Consider the following 17,590-nt stretch of genomic DNA (forward strand, 5'->3'; position numbering starts at 1 on the left):
GCTCTACCCTGGCCAGGTACAAATGGCCCCAGCTTCTATGACAAAATACATTCCTGCAAATCACATCAGACAAGTTGCTTTGAGCCTGTGCTTCTGAACTCAGGTACGAAATATGATTGACATCATTAATGGGAAAAAATTGAGAGAAATAAAGAGTGCTTCTTTGCAGACATAATAACAATCTTATGGTTATTGGAGGAAAGGGGGTAGGAAGGGATAAATTTGGGATTTTGAGATTTGCAAATGATAACCAGTAAATGTAAAACAGATTTAAAAAATTGTCTTCTGTAGAGCACAGGGAGGTATATGCAGTATCTTGTAATAACCTTTAATGAAAAAGAATATGGAAGCAAATACATGTGTATATATATGCGTGAAGGGGACACTGTGCTGCAAACCAGAAACTGACACATTGTGACTGACTGACTTCAGTAAAAGGAAAGAATGCTTTTTACATAGAATAAGAAGGAAGGAAGCAAGGAAGGAACCAGAGCTTTCCAGGTCTGAGAAGCACAAACGGGGACTTTGGGGCTCGGGAGATACTTGGGCTGTGGCTTCCCTGCCTACCCGCATCACCAGCACTCAGTCTCACTGCCACTGACTGAGGGCCCATCCTCGGGGCTGCTGCGGGACTGCGGGACTTGGAAGCCCTGGGGGCTGGGACAAGCCTCTTCCTCATTCTGCTTTGCAGAATTTCACTCCTAGTTGTGGGCTTTCTCCTCTGAGAGAGACATTCCACTCAGAACACCCTGGAGGGAACTGTGCATTTGACCTCTGCCCTGGAGGGCACAGCCTAGGTGGCTGAGGAGACAGGAGAGGGTCCCCATGTCAGGCTGAGGAAAGCAGAGAAAGAGGTGAGATCTCAGCTCAGAGCTGAGCTCTTCCCAGCAATCACTTGTGGAGAGGAGGACTGTGAGTTACAGGTAGACCTCAGACAGATCTACTGTTCTGCCCGCCCGGACAGCCTCAAGGGGCCAGTTCTGTCCCACATCCAGAATGTCTGAGGCCAGCACATCCCCGCAGAAGGGCCGGGTGCGGAAGCCGCAGCTCCTGGTTCGTGCCATTGGCCAGCATCCTGCACAGCCCTGGACGTAACCGGCCCCATCCGTGGTCAGGGCGGCAGGACAGGTTAAATACCGGGTCTGATTTATGTTAGGGGATGGCGACAGCACACGGTTGACAGGGGTGGAGGGAAGGACCCGATCTGGGAGCAGGGTGAGCGCAGCCCAAGACCCAGCCGCAGGGAGGCGATCCAAAGACGTTTGTCCAGGTGTCCCCTGAGCGGACCCAGCACTGGGAGTGTCCAGAGGCCGAGCGCCCCGAGCCGAGGGTAAGGAGGTCTTCAAAGATGTAACAGCGCTGCTCTCCCCGCCGCCTTCTGTTGGTGTTTAGGAAGATACAGGTATTTTTCATGGAAAGCTGTTAGCCCTGTTGACATGTACCGGGTCTGCTGTTGTTCTGAAATTAATTATTTAATTAATGTTTTTACCGTTTCTTAGTTTTAATTCCTACTACAGTGAACACAGACGGACACAAATTGCATAAACTCTCTTTGGGGTCCTCAGTCTTTCAGGAGAGTATGACGGGGCAGAGACCAAAACATCATGGACCTCGGGGCCAACCGAAAGAGGCAGGAGTGCCAGGTGCCCGTCCAGGCCGTGCTCAGAGGCACACGGGTCCCCGCCCGCCCACCTGCCACCTTCAGGAGGAGGATGCACCGCTGGTCCTCGGGGAACGGGAGACGCGGGCAGCAGGGCTGCCCTGGCCCGGACAGCCCAGCGCGGAGCCCCGGCTGAGGCCAGCCGGACGGCCCGGCCCGGCCCGGCCCGGACCCTCTGGACGCTGCAGACGGCTGAGAAACCAGTGCCGAGTGCTGTCCGCACTGAGGGCCTGTGGCTGTGTGTTGTGACGACCTCCCCGGCCACGTCTGTGGCCTTCCAGGAGGCCGTGCCCCCTCAGCCCCTGTTGTGGCTCGGAACCCTTGCAGGCGCAAGCAGGAGGCACGAATGGGAGGATGGGGTCTAGAGGCCCGTGCAGACTCGGGGGCAGGGGCGTCCAGCACACGTCCCAGCCCCTCTCGGAGCTGTGCGGGCCACATCCCCAGCAGAGCTGAGCAGACCCCACCGAGGCCTCGTGGGCCCAGGACGCAGGGACCCGCGTTGCTGGCAAACCCTAGGGCCAGCCTGAGCTTCCCGGCCGTGCAGCTCCCAGGGCCCGCTCGGGGTCACCGGGGAAAGAGGCAAGCGTGCGGCCGGCCCGCACAAAGCTGCCCGCTGCCAGGTGGCGCGCCGCAGGCAGCCGTGCCGCGTGAACACCCGGGTCGCCGTCCCGCGGGGCCCGGGCTGATGCCAGGCCGCCGGCTGGGGAGGCGCTTCCGGGGAAAGCCCGCGTCAGGCCAGGGGAGGCCGCCCTGGGCGTCACACGCGGGACGGGCTCGGGTCAGCTCTTCCCTCGCAAGCCGGCAGCGCCCCTCCCACTCCTCCACCACCACCGAGACCCTAAGAGCCACCTTTCCCGGGCATCAGAGAACAGTGACAAAAGCACACTGGGAGTTCCTGCCTGGCCCTCATCACTGACCTCCCACCCTGAGCCCCCGAGCCCCCCTCAGCACACAGGCGGGGCCCCTCCTTCCTAACCAGGGCACTTGGGGCACGTCGCTGAAATGTGGGAGTTCCTTGTATGTGCTGGAATAGTGGCTCCTTACCAGATACTTGGCTCGCCAAGATTGCCTCTCACCCGCAGGCCGCGCCCCTGCTGCGCGGAGCCTGGCTTTGCTGTGCAGGCCGCTGGTTCACTCCTGGTTTTGTTGCTTATGCTGTTGGTGTCATTTCCAAGAGATCGTTGTCACAGCCAACGTCGTGAACTTTTCCCCTATGTTGTGTTCTAGAAAATCTACAGTTCTAGGTTAAGTCTTTAATCTGTGTTAATTTTTGTGTGTGGTGTAAGACAAGGGTCCAAATTTCATTCTTTTGCACGTGGACATCCAGTTTTCCCAGCATCCTTTGCTGAAGAGACTGTCCTTTCCTTACGGAGTGGTCTCACCTCCTTGTCCAAGGTCATTTGACCGTAGATAGCAGGGTTTACTTCTGTCTGTCCTGGAACCACGGCCAGGAGTGTGAGATGCAAACACAATGTCCACTGTGGCTCAGGCTTCTGGGAACACAGAGCCTGAGGGGGAGTCAGGCCCAAGGGCCTGGTCAGCAGGAGGTCCAGCCCTCACCTCGGGGAGTGGGACCCCTGGGTCAGTCCAGGTGCCAGGACAACAAATGCCAGGATAATGCAGGAGTCCAGGCTGCCAGTTGCCCTGCCTTGGCTGCGGGTGCCTTTCCTGGCAAGGCCTGATCCCTGGTGACCTGCCCTTTCTGCCCCCGCCCTGTGTCCCATGGGCCCGTTGGGCCACAGCCTGCTCTGCCTTCAAATACTCGGGTCCAGACTGAAACTACTCTCCCCAACTCAGTTTACCGAGTTGCTCATTCTCCCCCACACCCAGTCTCTCTCTGAGATGTCTGGAGAGAAATTAATTCATTATTCAGTAAGTATTTGTCTACAGAGCATTGCTCTGGGTACCAGGAAACAACAGTGACTGAAACAGATAAGAAGCCTTGCCAGTGTGGAGTGTCTTTGCTAGTGAGAGATGGAAGATGAACGCGGGTGAAGAGGGATGTGGTGTGTGGGAGGTGCTGAGAATGTGGAGGAGACGGGAGGGGCCGGTGCAGGGGTGGCCTCTCAGAAGAAGGCCTGTGCAGATGCCCAAGGAAGGACACTAGGTCAGGGAGCAAGCCAGACAGAGCACAAGGCTTGTAGTCCGGGTGGAAGAAACAGCAGGTGCAAAGGCCCTGGGGCCAGTACAGGCCAGGTATGGCCAAGATACTGAGGAAGACAGCAGGGCTGGATGGGGGAAAGGATGGAGCAGGAGGTGTGAACAGAAGGGTGGGGTCGGCTTTGCAGGGCCTGAAGGTCACTGTGGGGACTTTGGCTTCACCACTAAGTGAGATGGGAGCCTCTGGAGGGTCCTGTGGGGAGGAGAGAACTGGTGTGCACCTGTGTGAGTGTGTGCACACCTGTGTGAGTGTGCACCTGTGTGAGTGTGTGCACACTGTGTGCGGAGAGAGCTGCCTGCCCATCTCCTGCCTCGGGCTCTGCGGGTCCCCCTCTCTGTGGCTTCGCTGTGTGACAGCCTGACACAGGCTCCTGTGGCCTCTGAGGTCTGGGAAACCTTCATCCACCAGTGGGATGTCCAGGCATGAACCAGGGCAGGAACTCAACTTTGCTCAGTCAGTGAGAGGCTCCTCGGCTCTGGAGCCAGTCCTGGGGCAGACAGAGCTTTCCTCCTGGCCTCCATCCTGCACCTGCCGGTGCCCACTGCCTCCTTTCCCCCGGCCTGGCCCTTCCCATCCCAGAGCCAGCCTGCACAGGGCCAACCCCAGGACAGGGCAGGCTGTGGCTGAGCATCCCAGGAGGTGGGTGCCCACAGGGTGGGGTGTGATGAGGTGCCCACAGCCCCTTGCTGCCCTCAGCTGTCTCCTCACCAGCCTCCTCTGGTTGGCCTTCTGCCCCTCCCGGCCCCGGTCACTCCTGCTGGTCATACAACATGGGGCGGTGCTGCCAGAGGGTCCCGCCCCAACTGCATGTGTTTCCCAGAAAGGGTAGGGTGCTTCCTCCCTTGGGTCCAATCCTGACTCAGCCACTTCCAGCTGAGCCTCAGTCATCTCATCTGTAAATTGGGCGTTAAGAACAGGACCCACCCACCGCGTAAGTGTGCCTGAGGACTGAAGAGCTAATGTGTGTCAGCCACTTAGGGGCGAGCCCGGCGGGCACATGGCTGCTGCCTTGTCAGCACCTCGGTTATGACGATTATCATTAATGTAGGAAGAGGATGTGGGGATTGGGTGGGCGATTGAGTGTGGACGAGGTGGAGTCAGGAGACCTTGACTTAGGTGGTGGGACAGCGGAAAGCTGAGGGTGTTACATGCAGCTGGGTTGGGACCCCAGAAAGACAGAAGAAACCCTGGAAAAAGACACAGCCCAGGGTGGGAGCCTATGGGGGCCCCAGTGGAAGGCCCTGGGTGGCCCCAGAGAGGCTGCCGGTGCCTCCAGGACCCCTGGCTCCTCCTCTTCCGAGCTGTGCCACCCTGAGCAGGCCTCCTAACTTCTCGGAGCACTGGTCTCCCGAGAAGTCCCGGCCATCAGCCAGTTCTGCCCGATGGCTGTCTGAGAACCAGCGAGCCCTCTTTGGTCCCTCTGAGCTCTGTGCTGGCAGGATGCACAGCTGTCTGAAAGTGCAAAGCAGGACCACGGCCGTCCACACAGAGGCCACCCCTAAACTGTGGCTTGAGAGGGACTAGTGACTGACGGGGCCCTCCATCCCCAAATCATTATCTCCACTTTTAAAACCCGCCGTTGTAGCTTTCCTCCGATAGACCCGTCTTAACATTTTGCCAGGCTGCCTAACTGTCCCTAAATTCATCCAACAGTGAACTCGGCACAGCCTCCCAAGCCCCCACCCTCACACCCGCCCCGGTCCCTTACCCTGGCTGGACACATCACCATCTGCCCTGTGGTCCAGCTGGACGCTCTTTCTCCGACGTCTCCTGCATCCAATCCATCCCAATCTGCCAATTTCACCCCCCAGCGTTTCCTGACTCTTCCTGCCCCGACCCCCAGGCTCCCACTGCACACGAGGTGTCCTCTCTAATTCGCCCCCTGCAGGGGTCCCCCCTCAGTAAGCCACCCTTTTCTGCTGGGCTGGCCCAGACAAAACTGACATGTGTGTTAGTCCCAAACCGTTGACTTTTGGTTCAACCCACAAAAAGCTGAGAGGACTGTGTGGATTTCCTGCCAGAACCTCCAGAACGCCCAGCTGCCAAGCCGCCAGGTAAGCAGCGGTCAGGCTCCCGCCTGCGTGCCCCCGCTCCCAGCAACCCCAGACTCCCAGAGCGCTCCCTGCCAGTAATCTTGGGTGGGGCCTGCTGTGTCAGCCCTGCTGCCAGGGCACACCACACCTGCTCTCTCTTCGCCCACCTGTCCTCGAGAAGCAGCCTGGCCATCGCCTCCTCCAGAAAACACTTCTAACCACCCCTCAGCCGCGTTCAGTAGCATCCCCGCTCCTAAAACCAGGTGGGAACACCACCACACTTACCACCTCAGCTGCGGTTCCTGCTTCTCCTTCTGGCCCCCGCTGTCAGCTCACAGGTCAGGGGCGAGACGTTCATTGGCCAGCACCCAGAGCCAGGCAGCCCTCAGTTAATATTTACTGAATGAATCAGGGGAATGTTCGCAGGAGCTCATTCACACTAGCTTGTAAAGGACTGATACTCATCTTTTCCTGAGAACCACTCCTGATGGAGGTAGCAAGGGAAAAACCCCAGTGCCCGTGGAAGTGGAGAGAGGGGAGCAGCCCCGCCTAGAGGGGCCGCTCAGCTGTTGGGGGGGGGGATTGTGTACGATGCTTCCCGCGGGGGAGGGCGAGCTTGAGAAATCAGCCCACATAAGCAGGGATCCCGGGCCTGACTGCGAGGATCCCAGCTGCTGCTTGGACCCGCCTCGCAGGACGTGCTCCCGCGCCCACGGCCACATACGGCGGGCACTGGCGGTTCCCCGCGGATGAGTTAACAAAGAGCAGCGCTGTGAACTCGCAGGAGTGTTTTCCTAAACCGCTTTCAATCGCTGTGAGCATGAAAATACAACTCCGGGGCTGAGCCGGAGCTGCTCTCCCCAGAAAGACAGGGCCCACCAGGCAGGCCACGGCCCTGGACCGCCCTGCGGAGCCAGGGCAGGAAGGAACCAGCCTGTCCCCCTGCCGGGGCTGGGCTGTCCTCTGGAATTGAGAGCCCAGCCGGGCCGATGTTTGTGTCCTCGCTATCCGGTCCCCTCCTCACCCCCCGACCCTACTCGGGCTCTGCCTCCTGGAAAGCTGTGCGGGAGGCACCTGCTCCTTCCTCGGCCCAGGGCTCCAGATGCGAGGCTCTCCCTAGTCCTCCTCCCACCCTCACTGCAGCAGCATCCCCTCTGGCCAAGCAGGCTCCTGTCTCCGCCGGGCGCCCAGCTCCCCAGGCGTCTGTCCCCGCCTCCTCGCGGAGCGCCGCCCCCCACCCTAAGAGGCTCTCCTGAGGGGGATGAGACCGCGTGGACCTCGCGCCATCGGGTCCCTGCAAGTGACTGCCAGTGCGTCCTAACGTGGGCACGGCCTTGTTCATCCGTGGGACTCTCCTGAGGCCAGCAGGGGTGGAGGCCAGCTCTGGGTGCGAGACACGGAGGCTGCCGTGCCGAGCTGGGGCCCAAGCCCCTCGCCCGCTGGCGGTGGCCCTGCACCTCACCCCAGCCCACCCAGCCCGCCCCAGGCTCAATGTCGCCATCGCGATGTGAGGCATGGGCTGAGGTCCCCGGCGGCTCCGCACCCCCGAGAGCAAGGGGGTTGTTTGCTGCTCTCAGGGTTCAGTCCAATTACTCCAGCTGCGATACCAGCGTTTACACGCCACCAGGGGCGTGACTGAGTGCTTACTAGCTGCTTGGCTCCCCCGGAAAGGCGGTTTGCGTCTGAAGAAGGGCCCATGGGCCTCCTTTTTGGAGGCAGATGAGTGTAGATCGTCAGCTGTATCGGAAGATAAGCCGGCCACCTTGGGAACTCAGGGTTTTGACTTGAACACAATGGCTACCTGCCTTCGACGGCGGGGACCATACTCCCCCACCGCACTGTGCGCGTCATGCCGTGCTCTGTGCGCTCTGCTGCCCTGACGTGGGCCGCAGCACTGTGTGGCTGTGACTACACGGGCCATACCGACCACACTCACTCTCTTCTCTCAGAGACCATCCTCGCTGAAAGGAGAGAGAATAGAGCCTGGAGACGGGTCCTCAGGTCTGCAGGCTCAGCCATCCCCTCACCTCTCGTCCCCAAGGCCGGGGCCCTACCCAACACCTGCATCTGTACGGAGTCACTGCGATGCCCAGAGGAGGCCTGGCATGTGAAGAGCCAGGCAGATGTGTGAAGGCCTACAGCCGGGCCAGGTGATGGCTTGAGTGGTGCACGGGAGGCCCTTGCGTGCCATCAGCCCTCAGGACAACTGCCTGCCTGCCCTCCTCTCTCTCTTCCTCTTCTTCCTGGAACACGCTTGACCACCTAGAAATGTCCAAATCCCTTTGTAAAACCTCCATGCGTCCACGGCCACCGGGCTGCTCCCAGCCCCTCGGAGCCACGTCCCTGTGGGCGCCGAGGACAGCAAGGCCCACAGACGGGGCCTGAGCAGCAGAGACGGGGTCTCCTGCAGTTCTGGAGCTGAAGGTCCCAGGTGGAGGTGCGGGCAGGGCCAGGTGCCCCTGAGATCCTGGATACAGCTTCCTGCTTCTTCCAGCTCCCGGGGTACCATCCACCCATGGCTTCCCTCCCTAGGCTCTGCCTCCGATGTCACACGGCCCTCTCTGCATCTCTCCTCTCCTCACAAGTCCTCACCCTCACGTGAGCACATCTGCACAGACCCTATTTCCATGTAAGGTCAATTCACAGGTATGGGGGGTTAGGACGCCAGCATTGGAATGTGCAGGGGAGGGTGCAGAAGCCGTGTCCACTGCCCCCTCCCTGGGGCTCCCCATCCAGAGGTCCCAACGTCTTCAGGATGGAGTTCCAGCACATTCCATGGCCCAGAGGCTGGTCTCACTGACATTCTGAGTTTCGTGTACACAATGGACCCATGAAACGACTTTCTTGAGGTGAAGTTGCGATACCCTCGGCCTGACAGTTCCCTGAGCGGGTGTCCCGCACGTGCCTGCAGGGGGCACGTGCATTGGCTTGGCACAGCGCCGGGGCTGTGGCTGTTGACAGTCCCTGAGTCCCACCAGCTGGCGCCAGCAAGCATGGGAGGAGGTAAAGGAAATGGGTAAGAAGTCTTCATCGGCCATGGTTCTGTGTGTGCTCGTCCGGAAATTTGCTCATTGCACGACCAAGCCTTAAAGTGGCAGGAACTCTGCTCTCCGATTAAAGCATCTCTCCAAGGAACAAGACTTTCTTCAGGCCAGTCAGAGTTGCTGGATGGGCCATCCTGTAGGCACCAGGCACCTTCGAAACAAGTCCGCAGAGAGATGAGGGCCTTTTGCCACAGACGCCGTGGATGAAGCCGAGGAAACAGAGGAAGAGGGCCTCTGCACTTGGAGGAGAGGTCCAGCCCAGGGCCAAATGGGGGTCCAAGGCCCACAGGGAGGCAGGTAGCAGCTCCCCAGAGCCAGGGGGAGCCCAAGCCGACGGTCACTGCAAGGGGCCAACGACCCTGGCACCGGGCCTCCCTGCCCTCCGTGCAGTGCTGGTGGGTACCCGGCAGGTAGCGGTTCTCCCACTGCCCAAACCTGGAAGAGCGGCGGGCAGTCCCTCCATACAGCTTTCCTCCGGCTTGTGAACATTCACAGGCCCTCATCCACTAACGGCCAGATGGCCGTCCAGGCTAACCACACGCTGAGAAAACGAGCCCCGCTCGGGGACCCTGCGGGGGCCAAGGGGTGGCTCCACGTTGGGAGGCACGTCCAGCTCCCGCCCACCGCATCGTCCCTGGCCTCAGTCACTCTCCCTGTCTGTGCAATGGAGTCATAGTCCCACTGTCCCACTGTCCTTACAGCCGTGGGAGGTTGAGAGGTAGAGGGCTGGGAGCATCTGCTCCGGAGGAAGAACCAGAGTCACTAGTGCGTGCACACGCGCCTGCCTCTGCCACGCCTTGCACGCTCTCCCCACACCCCCAGCCACCTGCCTCGCACGCTCGGCACACACCCATCTCCAGGGCACGACCGCCCTCCTAGGCTGCGCTCCAGGGTACAGGACCAGCTCGCTCCCAGCCCACCAGCTTCCAGCACATCTGGCTCTGCGTGACCCACCCCCAGCCCCCTTCCAGGTCTCAGCACTTCCATCATCTGCGTGAAAAGGGCCCCGATTAAGCTCCGCTGCTGGGATCACGCTGACCGGCTTTCTGATTGGGCTTCTGTTATTTTTCTTCCTAAGCAGCAGGGCAGTTTGGGGGATGCAGAGATGAATGTGGTTGGTCTCCTACTTTCTAGGAGAGAATGTCCCAAAGTGGGATCCAAGGATCCCCCGAACGGGGAGGTTCTTGTAAAATCACACCAGACCCGTGAAACCACAGAAGAATCTGCATTTTAAGAAGCCTCCCAGGGGACTCCCGGGCAAACCAAATTCTTAGGAGTTTGCAATATAGGGGGGAAACAGGCTGTAAGAACATACGGGGGAGGAGCTTAGTGAAGGCAGTGGGCGTATCCCTATTCCTGCACCAGCCACCAGGTCAGCCTTGGGAAGGTCCCACACCTCGACGGTCTCTGTCCCCATCTGAGCAGCAGAGGTGGGGTGGGGGGGGGGGTGAGTGACGGTGAAAAAGCCTCCGGCACCGAGGCGTGCGTGGGTCTGTGGTCTCAACCAGAGAAGGGCACAGGCGGTCAGCGTCCAGGCCCAGTCCAGTCAGGGGTCTCTGACCACGCACATGGAGTCTTCAGCACTCCACAGCATGAATGGGGAGGCAGATGCGTGCGAGGGACTGGAGGCCGTAAAACCACCCTGGAAGCAAATATTTATTCCAGTAACACTTGTCATTGGCCTACAGTGCAGATAAGATTAGTGTGACACACTGCAGATAAAGGGAGTCATGTGTCACCTGCCCTTGGGCCCGTCTACACACCAGCCCTGCCAACCAGGCTGCAGGTCTACCTTCCCTGCCCGTGGCCTTCCGGCTGGAGCTCTGGGTGTGGCATCAACCCCCGCGTTCCAGAAAGCAGCCGTCTGCTGAGAAGACCAGAGGACAGCCTGCAGGCAAAAGGAGCAGGGACGCTGGGTGCAGCCCTGAAGCGGGGCAGGCGGGCTGGGCAGGGTGCACAGTGGGCATGGAGAGGGCCCTCTTCCCCTGCTCGGCTGGTCCTGGTTACTTTTTTTAAATAAGGGCTTAAATAGTCAAGACATGGAAACAACTGAATGTCCATCAACAGATGACTGGCTAAAGAAGCTGTGGTATATTTATACAGTGGAATACTACTCTGCCATAAAAATGAATAAAATAATGCCATTTGCAGCAACATGGATGGACCTGGAGATGATCGTTCTAAGTGAAGTAAGCCAGAAAGAGAAAGAAAAATGCTGTATGATATCACTCATATGTGGAATCTAAAAAAAACCCACATAGATTAAAAAAATTTCTTCTGTATAGCACAGGGAACTATATTCAATGTCTTATGATAACCTTTAATGAAAAAGAATATGAAAATGAATGTATGTATGTACATGACGGGGACACTGTGCTGTGCACCAGAGACTGACACACTGTAACTGACTGTACTTCAATTAAAAAATAAAAGGACAGGAACCTATTTACAAAACAGAAACAGACTCACAGACACAGAGAACAGACTCTTGGTTACCAGGGGGAAAGGGGGTGAGAAGGGATAAATTGGAAACTCAAAAATTGCACCTCTTGAGGCAGGATGGAAATGTCAGCTGTCCTGATTGCAGCAGTGGTTTCACTGGAGTACACATCCATCAAAATTCGTCAAATCGTACATTTGAAATATGCGCAGTTTACTGTACAGGAGCGACACCATAATAGAGGTATAAATAAATAAATAAATAGATAGAATAGACAGACAGATAAATGAATGAAGTGCTTTAATACTTCAACTGGCTAAAATTCTTTGAGAAAACACATTGGCCGGATAGCGGTACACCTGGGCAGTGGGAAACCAGGGAACAACCCAAAAGTATCGTTTTACATTAAATCTGAACGAGGCTGCAGAACAATGTACGTTGTAGGTCTTGTCACGTACCCTAAACGATATCTGATTTCTATGTAACTACACAATTAAATGTGACATGCATTTTAACCCTGGGGGCTGTGTCACAAGTACATGCATGTCTTTGTAAATCTGCCAGAAGCTCCCGGATGGAGAGGACCCCATTTGTGGAATGGGAGCGGAGGGAAGGATGGCTTCAGCTTTTATTCTTTGTTCTTTACTATGAGAATGGGTTGAGGGGGGGTATTTTTAATCAACAGAACAAATTTTGTGCCTAAAAAATTACACTGATATTATTTCATAGAAGTTATCTGGGAAAAAAAAAAAAAAAGGACTGCCTAGAATGAGAGGAGCCCGAATTGCTCATAGACATGGAGGGAAACAGGGAGGGTCTGTGTGCAGCAAATGTCCCTGGCCTTCCCCACAGCAATCCCACCCCTCAGCTGATATCCTAGAAAAATCGCCAAGGTGCATAAAAGTCATTGGCAATATGTTCTTCCCAGTGTCGTCTGGAAACGCACACTGTCCCTAGGAGAAGGATGGACCTGCAAAGGGTGGCGCCCCCACCCTGGGGTGCCCTCCCCAGCAGGAGCCGGAAGCTGAGCTGAGCAGCTCCGCGCTCAGCAGAGGCACCGCTCAGACCCCAGCGCCGAGGGCGGGAAGCGGGTGCAGGGTTCTGGGCAGGAACAGAACGACAGAGCCACATCAGGATCTTGAAAAACACGCAAAACACGGCTGGCATTATCTGTAAATACACTTACACATAGTAAAAGTGTAAAGGCAGCGACGGGAACGATGAACACCAACTCAGCATCTGTTCTGAGCTCAGAACAGGATACCTTGGTCCTTCCATTACATCCGTAAAAGTCACCTTTGGGCCGGGGAGGAGGCCCACTACATTTTCAGTTACTGTTTGTCATGTCTGAAATCTTCTCTGATTATAAGCAGCCAAGAGAGGTTCTCCAGGACCGTTCCATTTGGGTTCCCCTCCAAACGCATTCATTCAAATGTATTTCTTTTAGAAGCTGGAGGCAGCCTGACTTCGGAAGGATCAGGAGCTTGAACTCTCGGGTTATGAGGAAGGACGGCTCATCTTAGACAAGAATGACGTCTTTATGGCGGGGGTGGAGGAGGAACGTGGTTTGCTCAGTGCTCAGGATGGGGCTTTTGCTGCCGAACCCACCCGTCCTGACTTAGGGAGCAGATCTGTGGGGGTCAGAGCTGGACTCTGTGAGGAGCCTGTGGCGTCTGTAACAGAAGATGAGTTGCCTCTTGGTCCTTGAAATCTGATGGGGCAGCACCCTGGCTGTATGAGATCGCTCTGTGCAGTCCAGATCACCGAGGTCTGCCTGCGCCGTGTCCGTGAAACAGAGGCTCGGCGAGCCCAGTGGGGGCTGCAGGCGGACAAGAGGAAGGCGTGCTTCGATCGCTGTGCGACTCTTCCCCTGAATGACATGGACATGAGTCATGACCTCTTGGAGAGTTCTGGTGGTGACTCAAACCACGTTAACCAGCGAGCCCTGATTCTTCTCTCCAGGCAGGACTGGACTTGACCCGGAATCCAGGCCATAGCTGACACCAGCAAGCCTGGAATCTTACTTGTTTTCATCTCTTGAGGGAGATCTGAACCCTGCAACACTGTGAAAATGCTGCTTGAATACAGGTGCTGCGTGGTCGGGGGCATTTCCATCCCACGCATCGGAAAAGTACTGCCCTGAGTCACCCTTCGCTGGTGTCACAGGGCCTCCCCCGCCAGGGCCCGGAACCCGTGTGCCCCGTGGTTTCTGTCTTCACTTCTGATTGTTCTGTTTCTGTTTCCCTGCGAGCCCCAGTGACAAACCACTGCAAGAGGAGTGACTCATTGGAGGGCAGAGTATCAGGGTCAGGGAGCCTTCGTGGGCCCCGCGCGGAGCCCGCCGCTTGGCCGCGGGGGAGGCGGGCGCGGCCCCGAGACCCGTCCGGCGTCACAGCTGGCCACTGTCCAGCTGGGACCAGAAACTGGGTCTCCTGGTGACTAGCTTAGTGTTCTTTTCATGACGAGCGCGCTCAGATCTTGGCTCTCCATTTCCAAACATTGGCCTAAACACATTCCTTTGTCCACCAGTATCTATCCAGCGCCTCTTGCCGGCCCGGCTGCAAGCCCTTCCGATGGTCCCGGCACCCCCTCACCGCTCCCCCTCCCTCCGACCCTCTGCGCCCACCAGGCCGTTCCACGTCCTCGTCTCTCCAGGGCCCGGGTGGTTCCAAGGCGCCCTGCGACCTTCTGTGCTCAGAACTCTTCCTTCCCTCTCCAACATGTAAGGGGCTCCTTTCGGCCTTGCTGGGGGAGCCGCATGCTGACTTCCCGTCAGTTACTTACAAGGGAGGACAGAAGTGAGGGGAAAAGTGAGCGAACGTAGGTCCCTTTCTGCGGCTGATTTTTAGAGAAACGGGGGAACTTGGAGAAATGGTGCCTCAGCCCAGACACGGAACCTGCTCATTCTTTCCATAAATGTCATTTTTATTGACAGCCAGTGTGAGCCATGGTCAGAGGTGTGGGCTCTGGAGCTGGGCTGTCAGGGTTCAAATCCCCACACCCCACGGGCTAGTGGGGGCACCTCGGTTTCCTCATTTGGAAAGTGGGGAAGATTTAACACCTACCTTGCAGCCTTGCAGGGTTGTCTTGAGGATTCGTGGATTCATGCTGACATGGTGATTTAACATAAGGGCTTGGTAATGGCCAGCATCACCCATGTGTGCTGCCGGGCCCTGATGGGGACATGCCAGGGGTCTGGTCTCCAAGAGGACCGTCTGACTGGGGGGAGCCCCTCCGGTGGCAGATGCTGTGTGAGAACTACCTGTGTCCCCTGTCTGTTTACGCATCCGACTGTCTAACCGGGAGAAGGAGCATCCAGCGCAGCCCAGCTGCCCTTCACGCCTGCGGCCCCCTTGTTCCTCTGCGGCCAGCAGTGGCCCGACGGCTCCAGAGGCTTCTCTTCCCACTTTGGTATTGAAGGCGCTGGCGACCACAGTGTCACCTCCACCCAGGAACCCAAGGAGAGGGCTCACCCCTGCTCAGAGTCTCTCAGGGCTGGTGATGGGCAGTGTGTCTCTGGATGTGACCAGAGAGTAGACGCCACAGGGCTGGGCAGGGTGGACGCCCTCGGGGTCCCATGTTTACCCTTCAGCACTGCAGACAGAGGCTCCCCTGGGCTTCCCCTCAGGTGGCTTCAAGGAGAGTTCGGGGCTTTTAAGACTTTTTTTTGCATCTTAAGAGCACGGACTGCATCTTACTCTGCACCCTAGTGGGTGGCTCAGTGGGTGTCCCGCAGCTGCTTCTCCTTTGCTTATTGTGGTAAAATGTCCAGAACACCTTACGTATCACCTTAACCATTTGTTGTGAGCGCACAGCTCAGTGGTATTGAATACATCATGACACTGTGTAACCAGCGCCTCTGTCTGTCCCCAGACCTTTCATCATCCATCCCCATTAACCCACCCCCGGACACACCAGCCTCGGGCCCCTCCCTTGAATGAATTTTTCAGTGGCTAGTCCTTTTTTTTTTGTTTTTTTAAGTGTAACTGACATACACACAGCATTACATTAGTTTTAGGTGTAGAGCATAATGATTTACCATTTGTACACACAGCAAAATGATCACCGAAATAAATCTAGTTTCTTGAATGGGCTTTCAAAACTTATGGGACCAGATGAACAGAACATAACTTTCTGACGACGTGGCTGTCAAGCCGAATAGACGTGAAATGTCCACTGTCAGCGATCTTGCATTTTATTCTGAGGTTTTCGCTCTCTCTCTCTTTTTTTATCAGCCCATCATTTAAAACTCAAATGGGGCAGCGCTCGGCTCCATTGATCAGATACTGCATTAGCAGCTAAGACCTAAGACAACTGCAGTAGTATCATTTCACATCACAAGTTCAGTTTCTTCTTAGAAATAAAAAAATTAATAGATTCAAAGTACAAATATAAAATGCCTCGACATAAAAATAAAACATTTAAAAATTAAAGGAGCCTTGAGAAAATGCTTGCAACATATACAATGAAGGAAGGGGGAAATTTTTTTTTAACTTAGAAAAAATCCCCACGTACGGAAGGTCTCGCTCAGTGGCAGAGCATGTGCTTGGCATGCACGAGGTCCTGGGTTCAATCCCCAGTCCCTCCATTAAGGGATTCAAAAATGATAATAAAAATAAAGACATAGCTTAGACTAAAGGAAGGTGAATACCCCTAAACTAAAAAGCCATGGAAATAACCACTAAGGTGAAGACAGAAAATTAGGACAGGAAACAGAACTGGAAAAAAAAGGAAATAAAAGTAGCTAATAAAAATTAACTTTGTTAGTACAAACAAACACAATTAAGAGAACAGGGCAGCTCTGGCTGAGTCAGCCAGGGCCTGTGCCCACAGCCCTGCGGACTCCCAGGGACAACGTGCCCTTAACCTTTCTGCAAAATAAATTGATGGCATTGACCCAAGACCTTTAGAAACATTTATGGACTTTGGTCCAATAGTTCCACTTCTAGAAATCTATCCCAAGGAAGCAATGAAAAAAATGTTAACAAAAGTATAGTGTTCTGTTGACCAAGATGGATATCAAACCCTTGTTTGTAAGCAGAAGAAAATCTGAACCCAAAAAGCGAATCCAAGTCATAGAATATTATTCAGCCATCACAAAATCCTGTTTACAAAGACTAAGGGTGTATAGGAAGCTCATATGGTAATACCTGCAGTGAAAAAGGAAGGGTGCTGTGGTTTGTTTTTGTTTCTGTTTTCTTTTTTGTTTGGATGCTTAGCATTTGCTTTGTTCTTTTTTGTGTGTTGAATCACAGTTGACTGACAGTGTTGTGTTAGTTTGGGGAGTACGGCAAAGTGATTCAGTTATGTGTGTGTGTGTGTGTGTGTGTGTCTATGTATATATATATGTGTGTGTATATATATTCTTTCTCAGATTCTTTTCCACTATAAGCTATTACAAGATACTGAATATAGTTCCCTGTGCTGTACAGTAAGACCTTGTTGTTCATCTATTTTATATACAGTAGTTTGTATCTGCCAATCCCAAACTCCTATTTTATAACCCCCTGCCCCCTTTGGAACCATAGATTTGTTTTCTATGTCTGTGAGTCTGTTTCTGTTTTGTAAATAAGTTCATTTGTGTCACTTTTTAAAGATCCCACATATAAGTGACACCATGTGATATTTATCTTTCTCTGTCTGACCTACTTCACTTAGTATGATCATCTCAAGATTTAGCCATGTGACTGCAAATGGCATTATTTCATTCTTTTTTATGGCTGAGTAGTATTCTATTGTGTAAATATACCACACTGTCTTTATCCAGTCATCTGTTGATGGACATTTAGGTTGCTTCCATGTCTTGGCTACTGTAAATAGTCCTGCTATGAACACTGGGGTGCAGGTAACTTTTTGAATATGAGTTTCCTTCTTTTCCAGATATGTACCCAGGAGTGGGATTGCTGGATCATATGGTATGTTTAGTTTCTTAAGGAACCTCCACACTGTCCTCCACAGTGGCTGCACCAGGTTACATTCCCACCAGCAGTGCGGGAGGGTCCCCTTTTCTCCACACCTTTGCCAGCATTTATTATTTGTAGACTTTCTGACGACGGCCATTCTGAGCAGTGCGAGGTGCTACCTCATTGCAGTTTTGATTTCGTCTCTCTGATAATTCTGCTTTAACAGGCTACACACACAGCCACTTACGACCAGGTCTGAGGGGAGGAAGGGGAGGAATGTGTGGGTGATCAGAGTGGTTGTTACTGTGACTTTGATGTTATTTCTTTTCCTCACTTTTTAACCTTTATT

Source organism: Camelus ferus, chromosome 7 (assembly GCF_009834535.1).
Source record: "Camelus ferus isolate YT-003-E chromosome 7, BCGSAC_Cfer_1.0, whole genome shotgun sequence".
Lineage (NCBI taxonomy): Eukaryota > Metazoa > Chordata > Mammalia > Artiodactyla > Camelidae > Camelus > Camelus ferus.